This window comes from Rattus rattus, chromosome 14 (assembly GCF_011064425.1).
Source record: "Rattus rattus isolate New Zealand chromosome 14, Rrattus_CSIRO_v1, whole genome shotgun sequence".
Taxonomy (NCBI): Eukaryota; Metazoa; Chordata; class Mammalia; order Rodentia; family Muridae; genus Rattus; species Rattus rattus.
Window position 1 is genome coordinate 32,268,052 of NC_046167.1, and position 21,703 is coordinate 32,289,754.

The 21,703-nt window shown below is 46.1% G+C and overlaps 1 pseudogene; it reads right to left on the bottom strand.

The window, feature by feature from the left end:
• Positions 1-19,867: 19,867 nt before the first annotated feature.
• On the bottom strand, positions 19,868-20,115 carry LOC116883183 (annotated as a pseudogene).
• Between the last annotated feature and the right edge of the window lie 1,588 nt (positions 20,116-21,703).

Genomic DNA, 21,703 nt, shown 5'->3' on the forward strand with positions numbered 1-21,703 from the left:
GGGACTAAGTGTGTTGCCTGAGTGTAAATTAAGTCATGGAAAGTGCCAGTGACAGAAAGGAAGCATGGAGGGGCAAGGGTGGTGTACATCTCAGATAAAGGTGACAGGGAGACCCGTTCTGGAAGTTGCTTTTGAGTAAAAGCTTGAGTAAAAGCTTGGCAGAGCAAGCAAGAACACAGCAGGCTGGTTACCTGGAGAAGGGTTGGCATGCTAGGCAGAGAGGAAAGGAGGGGCGACAGCCCTTCCACAAGAGCAGAGTGGAGAATGAGGACAGCAAGAGATGTGGGGAAGGTCAGGCATGAGGTGTATGGATGCAGCAGGGGCTGAGGGGGCATGGCTAGTAGAGGCACAAAGTCATTGTCCCCACCGAACTGCTGCTTTGTGGCCCATAGACTAAAGTAAGCAGCCGGAGGGACCGGGAACCCAGCATGAGACTGTGGCAGTCCTGGGAAGGTTGGGTAGGGGCTGGTCGCAGCACAAATGGTGATAAGATGTAGATGAAAATGTATTTTAAGAGTAGTGGCAATATCAATGCTGACCGGCTGTCTGTTCCTCTCCTGTCCCCTTATCTGTCCCCTTACACTCATATCCAGACATGTCTCACATTCCCACACTCCCCCCCCCGACTTTTACCCTCTCCCTCCCACAGCCTCCTTCCCTGTCCAGGAAATCAAGTCCAACTCTGATGCTTCCCAGCAAGGTGACCTTCAGATGACCTTAAACAAGTTATTTTATCCCACCTAACGCTCTTTTTAACTGTAAAATAGGAAATTGAATTTACCCTCAAGGATTATGAAAGGGAACCTTTCAGACCTGCTCTTACCCATATCTGCACGTACACACACACACACACACACACACACACACACACACATCCAATTCACTGGGTGCAGGCCACCATGACACCTCAGCACATGCTGGTCCGGCTGGGTGCTGGGCTACCATAGGATCCAGGACCCACCCTCCAGTCCTCCAGGGGACGCCTGCATAGGTCCACAGAAAGGCCAGCTCTGCAGCCTTCCTGGGCTTTGGTGGTAGGGATGCCAGAGTCTGGCTGCAGACCCCAGAGCACCATGGAAACAGGCAGAGACTGCCTTGGCCACGCCTTGGAGCCTCAGTTATCCAGAATTGGCACCACAGCAGATCCTTCCCAACAGGTCCCCCCTTCCTGTGACAGTCCCCAACAGTGTCCTAGACCTCCCATCCTCAGACTCTGGCCTTTGGCACCTCTATCTGCAAAGACCCTTCCCACCTGTGCCTGTGAACTGTATGGTCAAACCCCTTCAAATGCAATCACTCCTGGGCCATTGGCCTTTAGTGAGTTACTGGACCTCTCTGTACCTTTCATGGACTGGAGTGACCCTTGGACTCTCTGGAAGCAGCTGATGTGGGATGAAGTGAAACTGTCGATTCGAAGCACCTCCCCCACTCTGCCGAGACCCCACCACCCCTACCTGACTCTTACCACACACTTCACCCCTCCCCCCAACCACCCCTCCCCCACCCCCAGCAGTGCTCACACTTGACATGTCCCCAAACCATGCAGCACTGCTCCCATTCTCCTCAGAGACTAGGATTAAGAAGAGAAGGCATCCTGTTTGTGTTTCAGGCAAATAATCCTGAGTCCTCTAACTTTGTTCAGGGCTCCAGGCTTTAAAGAGCTCGCCTACTTTTAGTGTACTCAGTGCCTTCTCACAGAAAACATGAAAGGGGCAGCTTTCAGGAACACCATGCATTGCAGCCATGATCTAGCTAAAGGTCACGGTTTGGGGCTTCTGTGTCAAGGTTTAAATCTGAGTTCCACCCCACCCCCTCGACACACACACACGCTCTCACTTTGAACACTTGGGCCCCAGCTGTTCAGGTACTGGAACTTTTAAAAAGTAGGGCCTGAGAGTGGGCCCTTCAGGTTATATCCGTGCAAGCAAATTCTACTTTGTGGTTGGCTGGCACAGAACAGTCTCTACTTCATGTTCCCAACACCAAAGAAGGGGTGACTCTGCCAGGCATCCCCCCCTCCCCATAATGCACTGAAACTCTCTAAATTACAAGCCCAGATAAATCTCTCCTTCCGTAAGCCATTCCCAAGAGGAAGTTTAGTCACAGTGATGTAATGAACACAGTTTGCAATGAATCTGCTCAAGTGTTTCAAGACACCGAGGGCAGCAGCACATCCTCCTCCCTGCAGAGCCTCCAAAGGCCTGAGTTTCCCTTCCCACAGTCCCTGTGCAGTGCCAGCAGTAAAGATGGCGACTGTTCTCCTTTGTATGGGCTGGGTATTTACAGAACTCTGAGCCAAGGGGCTGTCTCAGGGACGCCTGGGTGGGAGCCAGGAGATAGGACAGACAATAGGAACATGCTCTGGGGCCATTTTCCTTTCTGAAAAGATCTTCATTTCCACACTAATTGCAATTTCAGATCTGCCTGATTCAGACTCAGCCCTATTTGTCAAGTCTTCTGGCAAGTTGCTCCTGGCCTGTTTCCTCCACCTTTTTCTTGGCCAGACATGGCCAGTCCTAATTTAACAGAGAAAAAACACAGCTCTCCAAATTATCTTGGTGCTTTATGTGAGGTTATCATGGCATTTGGGACAAATCCCAAACAGGATTCAGCTGCTACAGAAACTGGCCTGAACCAGCTTCCCCTTCATTCCCGCTGGCTGCTACAGTTTGGATCATCATTGCTTCCGTGTCAGAGGCAGCACTGGGAGATGCTGGGAGATGCTGGAATCTTTAGGAATGAGGCTTCAGAACAGTTAGCCTTCATTATTAATGTGACTACATTATAAATGACCTAAGAGATTGGTGAGGCACATCTAACTGTGGGGAGAGCACGCCCACCCTGCCAGGCATTGCCATCTAGCCTCAGTTTCCCCAACATAAACCACTTTGTTCTGATGGACTGAGCCCTCTGAAACTGTGGGGTAAAGGAAATCTTTCCTACCATAAGTCTGTTCTGTCTGGTATTTGGTCAAAATAATGACAAAGTAACTACATAGGCCTATTAAAAGGAAGTTAAGTCACTGGAGATGGACCCTTAAAAGGGATACTGGAACCCTAGCTTCCTCTCTCTCTTTCTTACCACTTCCGAAAAGCCAGGATCAGCTTCGATCATCCACACGATTCCTGCCATGGTCTTCTGCCTCACACCAAGGCCCCAAGCACTGGAGCCCAGGTACCATGGCCTGAAACCCTGAGCCCAGACAGACCTTCCCTCTTTTTCATCTTCCTGGGCGTTTTGCTGCATCAGCAGAAGCACACACACAGTCACTACAAATGAACCCCATTTCTCTCAGACTTTCCCAAGGTGTTCCACAAAGCATATAATGTCCAGAATCAGGCTGGATCTTCTAAGTAGGCAGGCAGTGAGGGAAACGGAGGCCTCTCTGAGCCTGCCCAACACTTCAGATTGTACAGACAGGGACTTTGTGACCGCAACTCCCAGGGGAAACCAGGAACCACAATTTTTGTGAACACAAATATTTGTGAGAACGAATTGTTTTTCATGGATAGAAATAGAGGAGACGCTGTTCTGTGAAAGGTTCACAGCCTAGCCTGAAAGAGATACCGTCAGTGGCGTTCCTGTCCCTTCATACACAACCCGTCAAGACGGCAAAATATATGTATTTCAAATAGATCCACATTCTGCTTTGGTGAAACTTGTAGTTGGCCTGCATGACCACTAAAGATGGGCAAGGATAAAGTGAACAATCGTGGAATCTAAAGGCAGCTGCTAAGACTGGAGATAGTCCTGGGTAGGAATAATTGTATTCACTTCAGGAGAGAGGACTTTAACCTCTGCACAAGGGGTGAATTTGTACTGTCTGCCTCATTTTCTACACTAGAATCTACAGACCAGAAAGTAGATGCTGTCTGGGGCGGGGATGGGGGACGGAGGGGTCAAGACAGACAGCAGAGGGGTTGTGTAGTCTGGGAAGACAGGAAGGTCATAAATATAGACCAAAGGAAAGCAAAAAAGGGAAAGGTAGCAGTTATAGCCTGCTTTGAGCCCCTGGGTCCCGCTGGAGAGTGCAGGAGCAGGTGTCACCTGAAGGTAAAAGAGTTCCGCCATAGGGGACTTAGCAGCACGCCCCTGGGAGTCTCGGCCTTGCTCAGATAGGCCAGGGTGGGGCAGTGGGTGATAGGCGGGACCCCGCGGCTCCCATACTGAGCGCTAGACCCTGGTGTAGCAGGTGCGCCTGCGTGGCCGTCCAGGTGGGTGGTGACTGGTCCTCGTCCAGGGTAGAGTGGCTTTGCTCAGCCACCACAGGTCCGAGTGCGCTGCACACAGGCAGACAGGACGCAGGGTTCGTCCCTCCCTCCCGGGCCTCTTCCAGGGTAGCCCGCGGTAGAGCTTGGTCGTAACCACATTGCACACAGCGGTAGCTGCGGTTCGCAGCTGGGGCGGGCCATCCGGCCGTTCATTGATTCGCGAGCTCTGACTCCTCCCCTAAGCTGCTCCTCCTCCCCGTTGTCCCCATTGGCCACCGACCCGGGCGCTCCACGAGGCCACCAATCCTCTTCGCACCACCTTACAAAGGGTGGAGAGACGCCTCGTGGCCGAAGCTGTGCTCTGCTAGAGAAACTAGTCTTTATTGAGATTAATGCAAGCTGCAGCCAGAGAAGCCAAGTGACAGCATTGCTTAACCATGTAAGTGGAGGAAGCGTTGCGATTGCCAGGGCCCCAATAACCAGCCCTGACCAGTGCCGGTGACAAAGAACCGTCAAACTAGGCTTCCAGCACTAGCTCATCCCCGAGTTTGGCCTCTAATTAGAAAAACCAAGCCTTTACTACCAACTCCTGGGAAGCAGAGGCAGGCTGGTCTACAAAGGGAGGTCCAAGACGGCCAGGGATACAGAGAAGTCCTGTCTTGAAAAACCATATGTACGAATCAACTCCAGATTTCTAAAACAGGGCTGTTTGGCATTCCATCCTGAGGGTAGCTGAACCATTTATTTATCTCTGTAGGGAGAGAAATCGCTGTCTCATTCCCCTTTGCCAAAGAGGGAAAATCAATAGATTTTTAATCTGCAAGGGAAACGGATTTCTCATCCAAGCCAAGGAGATATGGAACAAGGGCTGAGGATTGATGGGATGTCATCTAGTCCAACCCCTAGGCTTCAGAGGTGAGTGAGTAGGAGGCTCAGAGATGTGCTAAGACTTGTGCAACGACACCCAGCTGTGCGTGTGCACAGAGAAGGCGGGTGAGTGGCTCAGCCAGTAAGGCACTTGCTGATTAGCCTGCCTATTTGAGTTTGGCTCCTGGATCTGACATGATGGAAGGAGAGAACCGATTCCTGCAAGCTGTTCTCTGATCACTTGTACATTGTGCCTCCCGCAAACTCAATTAAAATGCAACTTTAAAAAGTAACATTTAGGGGTTGGGAATTTAGCTCAGTGGTAGAGCGCTTGCCTAGCAAGAGCAAGGCCCTGGGTTTGGTCCTCAGCTCCAGAAAAAAAAGAAAAAAAAAGTAGCATTTAAAAAAGCCCAGATACACGTTTCTGCTACACTACACGAGTGGCTCTGCAGCCGGCAGGCTTTGACTCTGAAGGATTTGCCCACAGGTTCCATCAAGTTTCAAAGCTTTAGGTTGGCAGCACCCTGACCGGTGGCCAGAGTCTCTTTCCCAAATGACAAGCATCTGCCAGGTTTGGTGCCCATAAGACCTGGCAGCCATCCAGGGATGAGTTTCTTCTGCATTGCACCACGCCCAGACAATTCCATCCCTGATTCTTGGGCAGCCTCCTCTGACCCAGCACCAAGTTTTTATAGAACCACCATGGCCTCCTCAAATGCTGTAGGCATTTTCCACTTTTGCCCACAGGAGTCTGCCTGCTGAGGAGACAGAACATCCAGAACAGCCTGGATGAACCTACCTGGAAAGCTGACCCACACACACGCACACACGCATGCACACACTTGGTGAGGGTACTGAGGTTTCTCAATATCAGTGCATAAGGGTTGACTCGCAGCATAAGGGTTGGTGGCAACAAATAGGACTTGGATTCCCCTCTCCTCCTCGGGATGAGGGTGGCTCGGAGTCCCTCATCTGAAATAATTGGCAACGCCTATTTGCCTAACCACCTGTGAATCAGGGGCCTGAAACATCTTTGAACGCTGTAACTTCCTCATTACCAGAGATGGTTTCCCAGCTCTCTCCCCACTTAGGGCCCAGCCTTTATCTGGAGAGGTTTCTGGGACTGGTCCAGCCAAGAAACTTGTAAGAGGCCACACGCTCCTAGTTGTGTCAGCAACAGAGCTAACAGTGGATCTTATGCATATTCCTGCGAGTCCTCCAGCCGAGACCAGGACTGAGTTCCACTCCCTAGGGAATCACAGCTGTCCTCTCTAGTCCACTGGGCTAGTCAGCTTAAATGTATATCCCTCCTGATGAGGAGAGGAAAAAAGGAAAATGGCCAAATGCATTTCAGTCTTCCCCCAATTCGTCAGAGTTCAGAATCTTCCCCCACTATGTTCAAAGACAGCGCACTCCATCAGTGACTGGCACCTTCCTTCATTTAATCAATACTTCTGCCACCCCGGGTGCTGGCACTGGACAGTAAGAGCACTCACTGTGTGGCATGGAGCCTGAGAGCTGCAGTCAGGGCTCCCAGTGCAGGAACAGTGTGAAGCCTTCAGCTGGAAAAGTGCAGAGTTCAGAAATGATGAGGAAGGGCTATGCAGACTTTTGTAATTAGATGTAAGGATGGAGTCTTCTTTGAAAGAGCCATTGTCTTGGTCCAAGCTGGGACGAAGCTGCTGTTCACGAGAAATGACTGTTGTGTGGTCAGTGGTCACAGCATTGTTATGAGTCTGGGTCTTTCAAAGACTCACCAGTCTGACCATTGGTAAATTTTAACAAAGAAGAGGTTTTTACTCCTATACTGGCTCCTGGTCTACACAGGGACTGGGGATTCCTGGACACAGCACCCGGCCTGACCTCAGGGACTTTTAAAAGCAAAGAACACAGAGTTACACACTGTCTACCAGCAGAGGCCAGCTCCTGCAAAGCAAACTTTTCTGTAGAAGCAGAAAGTGGTTTTATTAAAGCTGTAAGAGTCCACCAGACAGTTACAAAATTAATCGTGAACAGCCCTTAACTTTCGAAAATCCAGTTTTGCTTTATAGTTACCTTAAACATAGTAAACTGAAACTTTTAAATATAAAGTTACCCATCCACATGGTAGCCATGACTTTCCCCCTTGAGTTGGGTGTTGGCATCCCAGTTATCTAAAAGGAGGGAACCTCAACTGAAATAAATGGCTCCATAAGATCCAGCTATAAGGCAATTTTCTTAGTGATTAATAGGGAGGATCCAGCCCACTGTGGGTGTTTCCACCCCTGGGCTGGTGGTCCTGGGTTCTTTAAGAAAGTAAACTGTTCAAGCCAGGGAAGCAAGCCAGTAAGCAGCACCCCCTCCATACTTCTGCATCAGCTCCTGCTTCCAGGTTCCTGTCCTGTTTCAGTTCCTGTCCTGACTTCCTTTAATGATGAACAATACTGCGAAAGTGTAGGCTGCATAAGCCCTGTGCTGCCGATCTGCTTTTCAGTCACGGTGTTTCATTGTAGCAGTAGAAACCCTGACTAAGACAAGCTGTATCCTGAGTCAGATCTTTGACTCTGTGGTGGGTGCCTACTCATATTGGAACTTAAATTACCATCTACTTAGTAGCTCCCAATCAGGAATGTATATATATCTGGTCAAGGCATTAATGACGCAGGGGCCAACCATAATCAGCAGGAGCAGAAGAGCTAACTAAGGGCCCTGCAATGGCTGACAGCAGTTACTGGTTAAGAGGAACCTTAGAGTGAGAATGGGAACCAGTCAGGGTTTCTTGCTTTAGTTTTCAGTTTAGGGCCTTCTCTCTATTCTGCCAGTTTTTTTCCACTGCATACCCAAAGTGTCTTTAAAAGCTACCAAATGACTTGCATAGAAGCAACTTTCCGCTAAAGCCATACAGTAACTTCCTTGCATAGAGCAGATTGAGGGCTTTCCTGTGCTAGAAAACCACCCCGATAACAAACCCGTCTGTCCTTCTAGCTCAGCAATAGATTCTTTTCTAATATAAACAGATCCTAGGTTATTGGCATCCTGGGTTTTTAAGTAATGGCAGCCATTACGGTGCTGGTACAGAGGGTGGCCCCTGCTCTTCCTAATCCTCAGCTTCTTATGCTGGGTGTGATGATGCAAAAATGGATATTCTCCCCTAAGCATGGAGGCCGGAAGGGCCTGTGTCCGTGCATACAGGTATTTTCCCCCTACTGGACCATCATAAAAGAACATCCAGGGGAACAGGGATATCACGCTATAAAATTTCAGGGATTGATGTTCCAGCCAAGCAGGGAGGCAGCCTGGCAGCAGTTGCAAACCGATCAGTTTCAACTGGGAGGTGAGGAAGGAATGGCTACCTGACGTGGTGGCCAGGAACTGTGAGACATTCATGGAGAGTTTACTTTTTCTCTTCAAGAAGCAGGGATCAATCTCATTGGCTGAACTGGCTCACCTCAGCTTTCAGCAAATCTGGGACCTGCAGCCTTCGGAGCGTTTGGTCATCCACAGCTGATTCAGGAATGGTGTCTGTCAGCTGAATGGAAAGCTGCCAGAACAGATATCGACTGGGTACAGAAGTAAAAGTTTAGGAACTTAGAGGAAAAAAATCTTACATTTAGTGTTGTTGTAAAAATATAAAAATAAAAAAAGTATTGTGGTCCTTTACCTCGCTAGGTCCGTGCCGCGGTGCCCCAGATATCTGCTAGATATCTTGTTGGAAACACATCCCAACTCTGCGGCCACCCAGTGTCTCCTGCCACCACACACTTTCCTACACTCAAACTGTCATAAAAGAACACATGACACAATAATCTTAGATCCAATTGATAAGATATAATTACCCACTTAAACATACAAAGCCCGGTACCACCCATCCCTAGGAACATTAATAACAACCTGTAAATACACGGAGCAGAATCTTAACATCACCTGCCATGGCTTCTCACCCTCTCCTATCTCTTGTCTCCTCTCTCTTTCTTTCCATTCCAGTCTCCTCCTCTTCCTCCAAACTTCTCTCCCGCCCATCCTTCCTTCTCCTCCAATGACAGGCCTCCTTCTATCCTGTACCTGCCTCACCTGTACTTTACAAATTCAATGGGGAGGTGGTTCTGGTGAAGTCACCTGAGTTCTGAGTACAGACTAGGCAGCTGCCCTTGGGGCAGTGGAATTAGCATCAAAATACAGATAACTTCAAGGCAAACCACAACAATTTAGAACTTCCCTCTCAGGATAAGCAGGAGTGGGGGGGGGAGGGGCACTTATCTGGAGTCCATTTGACCCGTGACAGGTAAATACAAGTCTTGCTCCTTGAATTAAAGTTTACAAAAAGAGAAAAGGGGCTTGGGTATATTAGCATTTCCACTGTTTTTGATCTATTCAGAAATCTACGCTGTAGAAAAGGCAGTGGATTCATGTCTTTGAGTCATAGTAAAGGCTTTGAGACCAAAATAATAATAATAATAATAACAACAACAACAGTAGTAGTAGTAGTAGTAGTAGTAGTAGTAGTAGTAGTAGTAGTAGTAGTAGTAGTTTGAGTTAAAAACATTAACACATTTTCCTTTGTCCAGGGGGACATATATCATTTATAAAGTAACTGACTATTAACATGCATGTCCTAATTATAGCCTTAAAAATTACAATTCCGGAAGTGAAGCTCTATTAGTTCCAAAATAAGACTTCAAACCATGACTGCAACTCACAGAGAGACTGAGAATCTTACTTTAAAAATCCTTTTACACTACAGCATTAAAGAATATCACAGGTTCTCGTATGACTCAGTTTCCCCAAAATAGCTAAAGTCCCACAAAATTAGCAAAGACAAAGAGGCCAGATGTGCATTTCCAAGTCGGTTTCTCTGAGCCTGAACAGACCTCAGGTAAGGAGACACATTCCACAGGCCTTTCCCAGACTGCTTGGACCATTGTCTTGCTACATCATAAGCTGGGACAATCTCAGTTTGTGGTGTCCATAGCTTTGGCCCCAACTCCTTAGCTTCTCATCTCCTTTCATATTTTTTTTCTTTTATCCCTTTTCATTCTAGTTCACCCTGTTTCTCGAGACTCTGTTATTCTTTATTTAGAGTTACAGAGCTCACTGCCATCTAGTCTGTCCAAATTTGGGCCAGATCTTGTCTATGACATCAAACTTCTGCTGATCTTTTTTAAGTTAATTCTTTAAACAGAAATTCTAACGAGGGACGTCATTCCCTGCTAGGCACTGTCAGGCCAGAGGCGAGCAGCCCTAAGTTGGAGGGCCTGGGATTTGACTGAGTGACTGGGGGGTTGATAGCTTCCTTACTGGAGCCTCCCTACTTCTGGCTTCTGGCAGCCTTTTCTGTCTTGACCCTTTTAAGTGACTTCTCAGGCCTGGTCCTCAGGGTCCTAGGCTGGTGTATTCTATTAGCTCAGGGATGGCCATAGCCCTCCATTTAAATTGACAAAATTCTAAAGATGTGAAAAAGAATCTTTGCAAACATCCAACCGCAGGTGCCTGCAGGCTCGATGAATTTTGAGAATGTTCACGGATAAACATGTTGGTCTAACCCACAGCCTTATTCTGAGATAAAGCTCACATCCAGAAAACCTGCTAGTAACATTTTTTTTAAAGCGTAAGAGTTATGGAACACAGCAAATAAGACCTCATTTATGTTGCCTTAATTGAGGAATAAAAGTTGTTACATTTTAAGTCATCGTAGTCTTTTCTGTGTGGTTTCCCATTGTTCTTATAAACCTTGTTTTCATGGTTTTCCCCCTCATCTGTTATTCTTATTTTCAGAACAAGAGTCACCACACAAAAATCCATCCCAATCCAAGATATCCTGGAGACTAGCTGTTATTTAAAAATATCCATTTCTTTTAAAACAAGAGTGGGATGTACACTTTAATAAATTAAGATTACCTGTGTATAAGCTTTCGGCCTTAACCCTCTTGCTATAGATTTGAAGTTAACTTTGCCATGTATTTTACAGACCACCAGCCATGCCCAATAAACTTACAAATCTCGAGGTATAGAAAGTTTACATCATAGTCTCTCAAATCTTAAGATAAGGTTCATACTGCAGCAAAAGTTTTAGAGAAATAAATGGAACCAAAAAAGTGTACGAGGTGAGCAGCAATAATCCCCATGGAAACGTTCTATTCTTTTGGGTTTGTTTTTCCTCTCCTCTCTCTGTCCCCTGACATAGGACAGAGACTTTGGAGGAAACTTAAACAAGCATTCATAGGTCTAGAGGACAGGGAGCCACAACCCAACTCCAGAGTCAGATACCCATCCCTAAAAGACACCAGAATCCCTGGAAAACTGAATCCAGTGACTACGCACAGGGGACCAGGATAAGGTGAGAACAAAGAAGGCTTAGAGATAAGGGTTTTTTTGGGGGGAGGGGGTTGTTGTTGGGGTTTTTTTGTTGTTGTTTTGTTTTGGGTTTTCTGTGTGGGTGGGGGATGGGGTGGGACGGGCTCTAGACAGAAGCTGCAGCAGGAGGGGGTTCAGAGATTCACCAGCTTTGGTAGCTGGGCCTACTCCTTTATTCCAATCTGGTTCCTGGCACCGACATCCTGGCAACAAACTTAGGGACATACCAGAAAACACAGATTCACCAAATAGTAAACTAAAAAAACAGAAAAACAAATATTTTGTGGCCACCTTCATTCGTATGCCCAACAGCACGCCTCCACCTCGACTTCTCCAGAACGGCCAGAGGCCATTGGTCCCTCCGAATTAAGGAATTAATCCTGCAGCCAGCTTTTCCACAGTCCCACAGATGCACTCCAGAGGGGAATAGGATCCTTACCTACATCTCTACAGGTTCTCTGGTGCCTCTTTTCTAATACTCAAGGGATGGCTCCCTCCAAATGCTAGACCTGTTGCAATTCTTGGCTCTTAATGTATCAGGACCTCCAGAGTCTCAGGGCCCTCCAGAAAAAGAAGGTGGGTCTGGCTGAACAACCAAATCCCAGATGAGCCCCCTAATGTTATAGGTATGGGGTCATTCAGAGATTCACCAGTCTGACCATTAATAAATCTTAACAAACAAGGGGCTTTTATTCAGATCCGGCAGCAGGTCTACACCTAGGACTTTCGATCCCACCTCAGTCATGGGCTTTTAAAGGCAAAGAACACAAAGTCACCTTCTATCTACCAGCAAACAGGTCACCTCTGAAAGAGCAAACCTTTGTGCATGGAAGCAAAAACAGCAGTTTTGTTAAAGTTGTACAAGACCAGACAAACAAAAATTAACTTACTTCGTTGCCCTTAACATTCGGAAGTCTAGTTTTGCTTTACAGCTCTCTTAAGCACAGTAATTTTAAATGTTTAAACATAGTTAGTGATTATCGTGTTAGCCATCATGAGCACGGCCTAGATAGGCTCCTTGGGGTAAGAGGAGGAACGGTGCTCAGTGTGCCTGAGGAGGCATTCTCTTCTGGACTCACTCTGTCCTAGCAAGGATCTCACCCAATCTAGCCTGGAACATAACTGGTCTCTGGCCTTCCGGGTCTTATGACCTGTTAGAATGAATCTGAGGGGATGTATAAAGTTAACAAATCGGTGAGCTGGATTCTCATCCAAGATCTGACCACCCGGAAGGTCACAGAGCCAACCCTTCCCCCAGCTGCGTTAACACATTTTCATGGGGAGAGGAAGAGGGTGAAACCTACGTGATGACCTGAGGCAAAGAACCCATCTCCCCAACCCTTTGCCCCTGACATCCCTCCTGCCCACCCCGCATCCTGCAAACCTTCCTCTGTAGGATGACCGCTCTCCATTTGCCTGACTCCAGTGCCTCACCCCCCACCAAAGTAGGGGTGCGTATGCCGATGTGGTAGAGAACAGCACTGAAACGGCCTTTTGACCAAATTATTGTCACTGTATTCCTACCATCCCCTTGGCCACCACCACTTGGGCACCAAGGACAGTGTGCAAGGGTTGGTTGGTTTGTTGATGAATAAAGTGTTAGCCAAGCCTCACTGGAGGTACAGAGAAAGGTTAGTACCTGCGACCAATAAAGAGAGGCTGCAGGGGTTTCCCAAAATGGGAAATCCTAAGCAAAGCAAAGGGCTTTTGTTGGGGAAACTCACACATCTTCTTAGAGGACAGACAGATCCATCATTTCACACAGAGCTGCACATGCTCAATTCCAGGGCACACATCACAGGTTAAGAAGGAGGAGAAAAACAGGGCAGGCAGGAGCAGCTCCTGGGTGGAGAATTTAATGGTTACCTTTACAGTGGTATTTTAGCTAAACACAGATGCTCCCAGCAGTCACACTCCCAGCCACCCGCCCAAGCCCCCTCTGGATTCAAGAATGAAACACACACACACACACACACACACACACACACACACACACACACACACACACACACGCCAGTTAATTTTTCAGTGCCTTGACTAGCTCAGAGGTTGGGCAGTTCTAATCCTGAGGCTGGCACACATTTCCCTCCTGTAACCTGGCTTAGCGCCTTCTATTCTACATTTTACCTTTGTTGCCCCAACTCCTTCTGGGCGGCCCTTTCTGGGGCCACATTCCTTCCATCTACATTCTGAATAATTTTCCTTCTGCAGCTCTAAATCTGATCTGTCCCCCTTGGAATCATGGTGATCCTCCTCTCTTCCTTCCACTTTCTAGCCTGCAAAAATCCAAAGGTCTCGTCTCAGTCTACCTGCCCAGTCGTTGGCCATTGGCTCTTTATTGATCAATCAAAATCCAACTGGGGACAAGGACCTTCAGCATTTGGACACACAGATTCCTGATTTTGGGGGCTGGATTAATTCAAAGGATTAGAACCAATCTCCAACGTACCATTTTTTAAAAAGTCTAAAAGATTTTTGAGATGTGGTGGCTGCCTTTAATCCTAACAAGAAACAGAGGAAGGCAGAACTCTATGAGTTCAAGGTTAGCCAAGGCTGGGTGGTGAGTCCATGTGGGTGTGGTGTGTGTGTGTGTGTGTGTGTGTGTGTGTGTGTGTGTGTGTGTGTGTGTGTGTGTGTGTGTGTGTGATTTAGGCTGATTCCCATAAGTTTCTCTAGAAGTATTTACCTGAAACAAAAAGTGACTCAGAAAGATACTAACAGTCATTTTAAGGGCACCTATAACTACAACTACAGCAATACAGAGACACAAACTAAAAGGATACATAGTAGCAATGTGATTTCTTGAATGGAGCAAAACAAATCTGGGAGCCCCTACTGCTGATAAAGTCTGGCTTCCCTGAATGGAGGAAGCTCCATATGCTCCCTTAGCTAAGGCAGAGAGAAGCAGCCACAGAACTTGTTCCGGGACTAAAGGCTTTCCACAAGGGCTTGTTTTCCTTCTTCTGCAAGTTTTGCAGTTGACTCAAATGATTCCCACGTGGAAGAGGAGGAGACTCTTCCTGCTTGCCTGGGATCCTCAGACACAGCAGTACATGATCTCCCTCCTGCAGACAACAAGAGAGTCTGCTCATATCCAGCCCACCCTACCTCTAAACAGACTCTGCAAGACTACCTTCACACAAGGGGGGGGGAGGGGCACCCACCGGAGTCTCCTGGGAGCTTAGTCTCACAAAGAAGGGACTGAAGCCTCTGCTATTCATTCTTTAGAGCCCCTGGGGCACTTCAGCTCCCAGTCAGGCCAACCAGCAGGGAGAGTCAGATTAAAATAAAACCAAGGAGTGGGGAACGTCTGTCTCTGCTGCTGGTGGACACCAGCTATGGTTTGAAATCTGAAATGCCCTCCTACAAGCTTGAGTCCCTTTAATTCCTCAGCTTGGAGGTTGAAAAACCTTGGAAATAAAATTTTCCAATTCTTCAGGAAGCTTTCTGGGATCCTCAGAAGGAGCCACTGACAACGGGCCTTAAGTCAATGAGCCCCGACTTACTGAGGATAAGCCTGGAGCTGAGTCAGCTCCTGGAACACCTAGCTAGAGGAGATAACAAGGCCAGAATTGAGTGGGTTACTGAAACTCTTCAAGGTCTCACCAAATATAATGGATTTAACATAGCAGCCAGTCAAAATTGTACTAATGTCACTGCTTTGCCCCTACCTAACCCTTCTGGAAAATTCCCCTAGCCCTGCAAAACAAGGAGGCCTGTGAACCCCTTTGGTAGTAACCATTTTGATGAATAGTTGATCCCTGAATGCTGGTAATAAATGCAAAATAGCCTGTCTTTGCCTTTGCATTCTATTTGAGTCTGGGGTGATTCTTGGACTCTAACACCCTTTCTTGGAGCTTGGAAAGATTGCACAACTTTTAGGAGTTGTAATAGGTTTTCCACTGATGCAATTTAGACCAGATTAGACCACATTAAAAATGATAAAGGCAAGTTTATTAGATGCAAGGGTTCATCAGTACTAAGGAAAAGGGTCAGGGAAATTGTGCACCAGGGCTAAGTCAAGGAGGTTTTCCAGGTCTTAGGCCAGGGGTTATAATGTATCAGGTAGGAGCTGGGATTGTGCCCATATATGGTCGATAGCTGAGCCCCCTGGGCTGCCATTCTTGGTTAAGGCGTGATGAGAGATTCCTAGGAGTTTTCTCCACGTGGGCATGGCTAAAGGAAAGCAGACCAGACCGGTTTCCGACCTTGGATGGTGAAAGCAGGGGAGGTTAGGAGTTACAACCAAACAGCGGCACTGGTAGCAGGAAGCTTGCGGCAGCCCAGTTCAGTCCCACCCTCGTGGCCTCCTGGTCTGCACAGTGAGGAGCCTCTGACACACTCTCCTACAGCCAGCCGATGTGCTGCCATGCCTTCCCCACTGTAAAGAATTGAGATTTCTCTGAATCAGTGGCGTGAAACAAAGCCTTCCTTCCTTGAGTTGTCTGCGTACCATGAAAGCAGTCGGCGCGCCAGTTGTTGGCATCCCTGTCGGAACACTTCAAACCCAGCGGCAACCCAACCAGGGCCTTGAAAGCACTCGCTCAGATGCACTGTCCACACCTCCGACAGTCTGTCCCTGGGAAAGAAGCAGGCTGTGACCAACACCCTCATGACGTGTGCTATCTAATAAAAACTAATAATCCTGGAACTCATTTACACGCTCGATAATAGGGGATACAGACCTCCCTTGTACTTTGAAAAATCTGTTACAGAACTTTGTCAAAGTTAGTATTTGTGTGTATGTGCTAATAAAGACATCAGTTTTTAATAAACTCTATGAGTACTATTGAGTTAGAAATATTACACACATTAAATGCATAATATGGAATTTTAAGCAATGCTTTAAATTTATTTTGTTCATTAATACAACAAAATAATTATGTTTACAGAGCACAATCAGACTATATATATATGCACAATTCTCTCTCTCTCTCTCTCTCTCTCTCCCAAGATTTCTCTGTGCAGCCCTGGCCTTCCTAGAACTCATTCTATAGATCAGGCTGGCCTTGAACTCAGAGATCTAGCTGCCTCTGCCTCCTGAGTGCTGGGATTAAAGGTATGTGCCATTGCTTGGCATGTTTTTTCTTTTGCTTTTTTCTTTCTTTTTTTTTTTCATTGTTGTTTGGGTTTTGTTTTATCCCTCCCTCCCTCCCTCCCTCCTTCTCTCTCTCTCTCTGTGTCTCTGTCTCTCTCTCTCTCTCTCTCTCTCTCTCTCTCTCTCTCTCTCTCTCTCTCTCTCTCTCTCTCTCTCTCTCTCCTTTCTTTTTAAGGCAAGGTCTTTTTGTGCAGCTCCAAACTCTTAGTCCTCCTGCCTCAGCCTCCTCAGTGTGGAGCTGAAAGCCAGAAAACTAGACCCAGTTTCAATTACCTTTTTTTTTTTAAAGATTTATTTTATGTATGTGAGTGCACTGTAGCTGTCTTCATGCACACCAGAAGAGGGCGGGCATCAGATCCCATTACAGATGGTTGTGAGCCACCATGTGGTTGCTGGGAATTGAACTCAGGACCTCTGGAAGAGCAGTCAGTGCTCTTAACCACTGAGCCATCTCTCCAGCCCCCTTCAATTACTTCCTAAAGTTGTAGTTCAACACTTAGTGATCCAAATATTTCATTATGACGGCTGTGACCGAGAACAAGCAGCACCAGCACAGAGCCGGGCACATTACTGTCTCCAGCATCCTTTTTACTGAGGTGAGTTTATTAAGTGAATTTCTATGATGCCGATCAGTTTTAAACTTCTTATATTTCAAACAATTACATTGAAAAGACAGATTACAGACATTTTTCCTACATTTTTAAAGTTAAGCAACAGAAGATGAAAAGTCACAAAATCCCTTACTTGCCAAATGGTGGCCTGTGACCATATCCAGCTCTCAAGTAGCTGGGCCAGAAGGATCCCAAGTTTGAAACCAGCATCAGCTACTTAATGACAGGACCCTGGTACTCCCCTCACATAACTAGTTCATCTTTACTGTCCATAACTTCCTTAAAAACACTCACCTAACTTTGGTACATAGGACATTTTACTCCTTTTCTATGTCCTTAAAATACTGTGACGTTCTCATTATGTGAAAAGTTTTATTTCATGCATGGCACCACATTCTTCACAGAACCTGGCATTTGCAGCGTCCAGCTCTCATATTGGTGGCTATGTTATAAATGTGCTGGAGCACTTTCTGTGCACTGTTCACAGTTTGAACTTTAGACATATTAATTCACCTAATGTCTGCAAGCATCTTCCCATGGATACCATGGATACAGTTGTCCAGGTTCCATAGGCAAGAAAACGGAGGCATTGAACAGGCGGATTCTGTGGTTGGCTTAGGTGTGAGTGACCCTGAAGGCATGACCTGTCGAGACTTAATCTCCACTATGAACCATTCACAGAGTAGGAGTTTAACCCAGGCACAGTGGTTAAAGGTGGATTGGTTAGGGTGTGATTAAGGTTCATAAGGTCATTAGGGAAAAGTGCTATCTATCAGATCCTGGTTGCTTTATGAGGAGAGAAAGATAAGGAAAAGACATACCCTTCACTGTTCTGCCTCTCACCTTGTGCTGTCCTGAGCCACCTTAAGACTGCCAGTAAGGAGGCCATCACCAGATGTGAGCCCTAGACACTGTGCTTCCAGGATGGTGAGTCACAGCTTTCTTCTACAGTAGCCTGCCTCAGACATTTCATTACAGTAGCATAAGCTGACTAGTTCCTTAGACTACAGCACTACAGATAGAACCCAGCAGTCTATCCATGATATTATACAGTTAGTTCTGTGATTGTTATCAAGATTCTAGATACTGCAGCTGACATCGGTGCACTGGTTGAGTTTATGTCTACAGTTTCAATTATGATAATAAGCCTAATCATCATCATAATATTTGCTTTAATTCTCTGGGAATTCTATACAATGTAAAATAACATATTCACCCCCAACACTGCAAGAGCCACCCCTTCCTCCCCACCTATCCCCAACTTCATGATGTTTTAGAAAAAAATTATTTATCTTATTTTATGAGTATTTTGCCTGTGTGGGGGTGTGTATGTATGTATGTATGTATGTTCGTATGTATGTATGTTTGTATGTATGTATGTTTATATGGTATGTATGCTTGTATATATATATGTTTGTATGTGTGTTTGCATGTTCATATGTATGTATGTTTGTATGTATGTATGTTTGTATGTATGTATGTTTGTATATATGTATGTGTATGTTTGTATGTGTATATGTTTGTATGTTTGTATGTATGTATGTTTGTATGTATGTATGTTTATATGGTATGTATGTATGTATGCTTGTATATATATGTTTGTATATATGTATGTTTGTATGTTTGTATATATGTGTGTGTATGTTTGTATGTGTATATGTTTGTATGTTTGTATGTATGTATGTTTGTATGTTTGTATGTATGTTTGTATATATGTGTATGTATGTTTCTATGTGTATATGTTTATATGTATGTATAAATGTATGTACATAAGTATACCATGTGTGCCTGGTATACACAAAGGTCAGAAGAGGGCATCAGATCCCCTGGAACTGGAGCTGTGATGTGGGTGCTGGGAACCAAGCCTGAACCATCCGCATTGCTCCAATCCCTTTTTAAAAGTGATTGGCCATGTCCAGCGCATGTTTCACATATACTCATGGATATGAGACCATCCATTAGAGTATGGTTGATCCCTGCGGACTGCACCTTAAAACTGACACCAAAGCTGACTCTTTCACCTCAGCTATGGTGAGGATGTGTGCCTTCCCCTCACCATGCCACAGTGGTGGCTGACGTGGTCTTTCTGTGACAATTTCCTGAGCACAGTGATCCTATAATCTCCTGAAGATGTTGCTACACCATGAGCCCCCTTGACCTCTGGCTCTTACACTCCCCCCACCTCAGCTTCCCCGATAGTCACTGAGCCTTGTGGGGAAGGGAGTGGTACAGATGTCTCCTTGTGGCCAAGCACCCCCAAAGTAGAAATTTCTTGTTTCTTAACAACTCAGTTGTGTCACATGGTGTTTTTCTGGAAGCTGTCTTCTGAGAGGGCATGTGATATTTTGCTGAAAACAGACACTTGAGAGGGAGGCATGATGTTTAGAAAGAATATAAACAGAACCCCACAAACAGTGAAAGGATGCTCTTGCATTGCTACGCCATGCAAACTTCCCCGGTCTTCCTCGGTCTTCACTTTGCAGAGAGCACCACGCCAAAGAACTTCCTGTGGTATTCCAGCTGGTTCTGGCCTCTTCCACTGACTCACAATTTGGCAGAGCCTTGCTGTTTCTGCTGCATTGTGCTGCCACTGCTGATTGGTGTTTGCTATTGAGCTGGGCTTGCTGGTATCCCGACAATGAAGAGTAGGATCGCTCCAAGGAACTATTTCTTTTCTTTTCTTTTTTCTTTTTGTATATAGCCAAAATGTGTTTATTGGGAAGGTTCCACTCATCCTGAATCAGGGGCTTTCAGTGCTGCTTCCTCCTGAAGGACAATCCTTCTGTCAGCCTTGCTTTTCCACTGACAGAGTACAGCGGAGTAGCCAACACACAAGACTATGTGTGTGGCTAAAGACCGTGGTGATTTTATAGCATCCTGGGCATTTCACATCTATAAAGTGGGAATTGGGGCACTGCACCAGGTGCTTTTTCTTGTGTTTCCTCTTCTCCTCTTCTGGAAAGGGATGGAGGAGATCCTTTGCAACAGGTATGTTCATGTAAGGAGGTTCTAAACAGGTCTATAACACCCTTTTCTTCTTAACCTTCTCTCTCCCCTACCTCTAGTCAGTGGGCTAGAAGAGAGGTTGAAGTGTTTAAGAACCCTAAATAAAGTAGGTTTTGGAAAATCTAAGCCTACAGACCCCACGGATGCTTATTCTTAAACTCTGACTAGTTCTGAGTTTCTATGGTAACCACTGAGCGCAGGAACTTTTCTGATGGGATCTGAGACCTGCATTACTCTATGAGTAGAGAAGTAAGAATGTAGAGGTCAGTTTAATACGATGTCCATTTGGCAAACTAACAGTTGTAGATTCATCCATGGAGCCTGTGAACTCACTAGCCATTGCTTTGGGGGCAGACTTACAGTATCAGGAATGTGTTTCCTTCTTAAACTGAGTATTACGTGTCCCTCAAGAGCAGATTAGTTAAAATCTTGATTCCTGGGATGCTATTTGGAACAATGGAATGTAGCAGCAGTCTTTTCTACCTAGCCTCTTGTCCCCAAAATAACAACCCTGAGACCTCTTATATATGGGGCTCATTTCCACTAGTTCATAACTCAATTATCCCATTTAAGTTAGTCTACATCATGCCACGCGGTAAGTTACCTCTCCTCAGGTTCCTGCTGTGTCAACAGTCGGTCTCCATCAGCATTCAGGGAGAATCTTTTCCCTACGCCAGACTATTCCATAATCCCAATCTCTCCGTCATACACCCCACCTTCTGATCCTGCCTCAGCTCATCGGCCATAGACGTTTTATTGACATGCTTCCACACAGTGCATGAGAGCTTCCTCCACAGTGGAACCTTTAAAAGTAGGACATGTTAAGAACTCTCAGCCCTTCCTAGGCATGCCCTGAAAGCAGATGGTGCATCCTGGCCTTGTCACTCTTCTTCCTGGCTGTGAAGTAAGCAGTTCTGACCCACCAAAGCTGCACCCACAGACTCAAAGCAGCAGTGTCAACTGGTCATGTACTGAGACCATGCTGTGACTTCAAATGAGTCTCCTTTTCCTGTAAGCTAATTCTCTCAGGTGTTTCCTTATAGTAGCATAAATACTGACTCTGCATTACTAATCTTGTCATTATTGAAAAGATGTCCTTCTGTTACTTTTCTTACAGTGGCTTACAAGCATGTACTTGGTGGGCTAGACAGATGGCTCCATGGTTAAGAGCATGTGTTGCTCTTCCAGAGTACCCGGGTTCAATTCCCAGCCCCTACATGGTAGCTCACAACCTCTGTGCACCAGACATACACATGATACAGACATACATGCAGGCGAAATATCCATGCACATAAAATTTAAAAATAGGTTAATCTTTTAGAGAGAGAGAGAGAGAGAGAGAGAGAGAGAGAGAGAGAGAGAGAGAGAGAGAGAGAATGTGCTTCTTTTTCTGTTTTCTTTTCTTTTTCAAGACAGAGTTTCTTTATATAGCCCTGGCTGTCCTGGAACTTGCTCTAAAGACCAGGCTGACCTCAAACTCACCTGCCTGGATCAAAAGTGTGTGCCACCACCTTCTGGCATGTTTCATTTTTATATGAGATATACCAGGTGTCATAACTGAATCATGTTGGAAATATGTA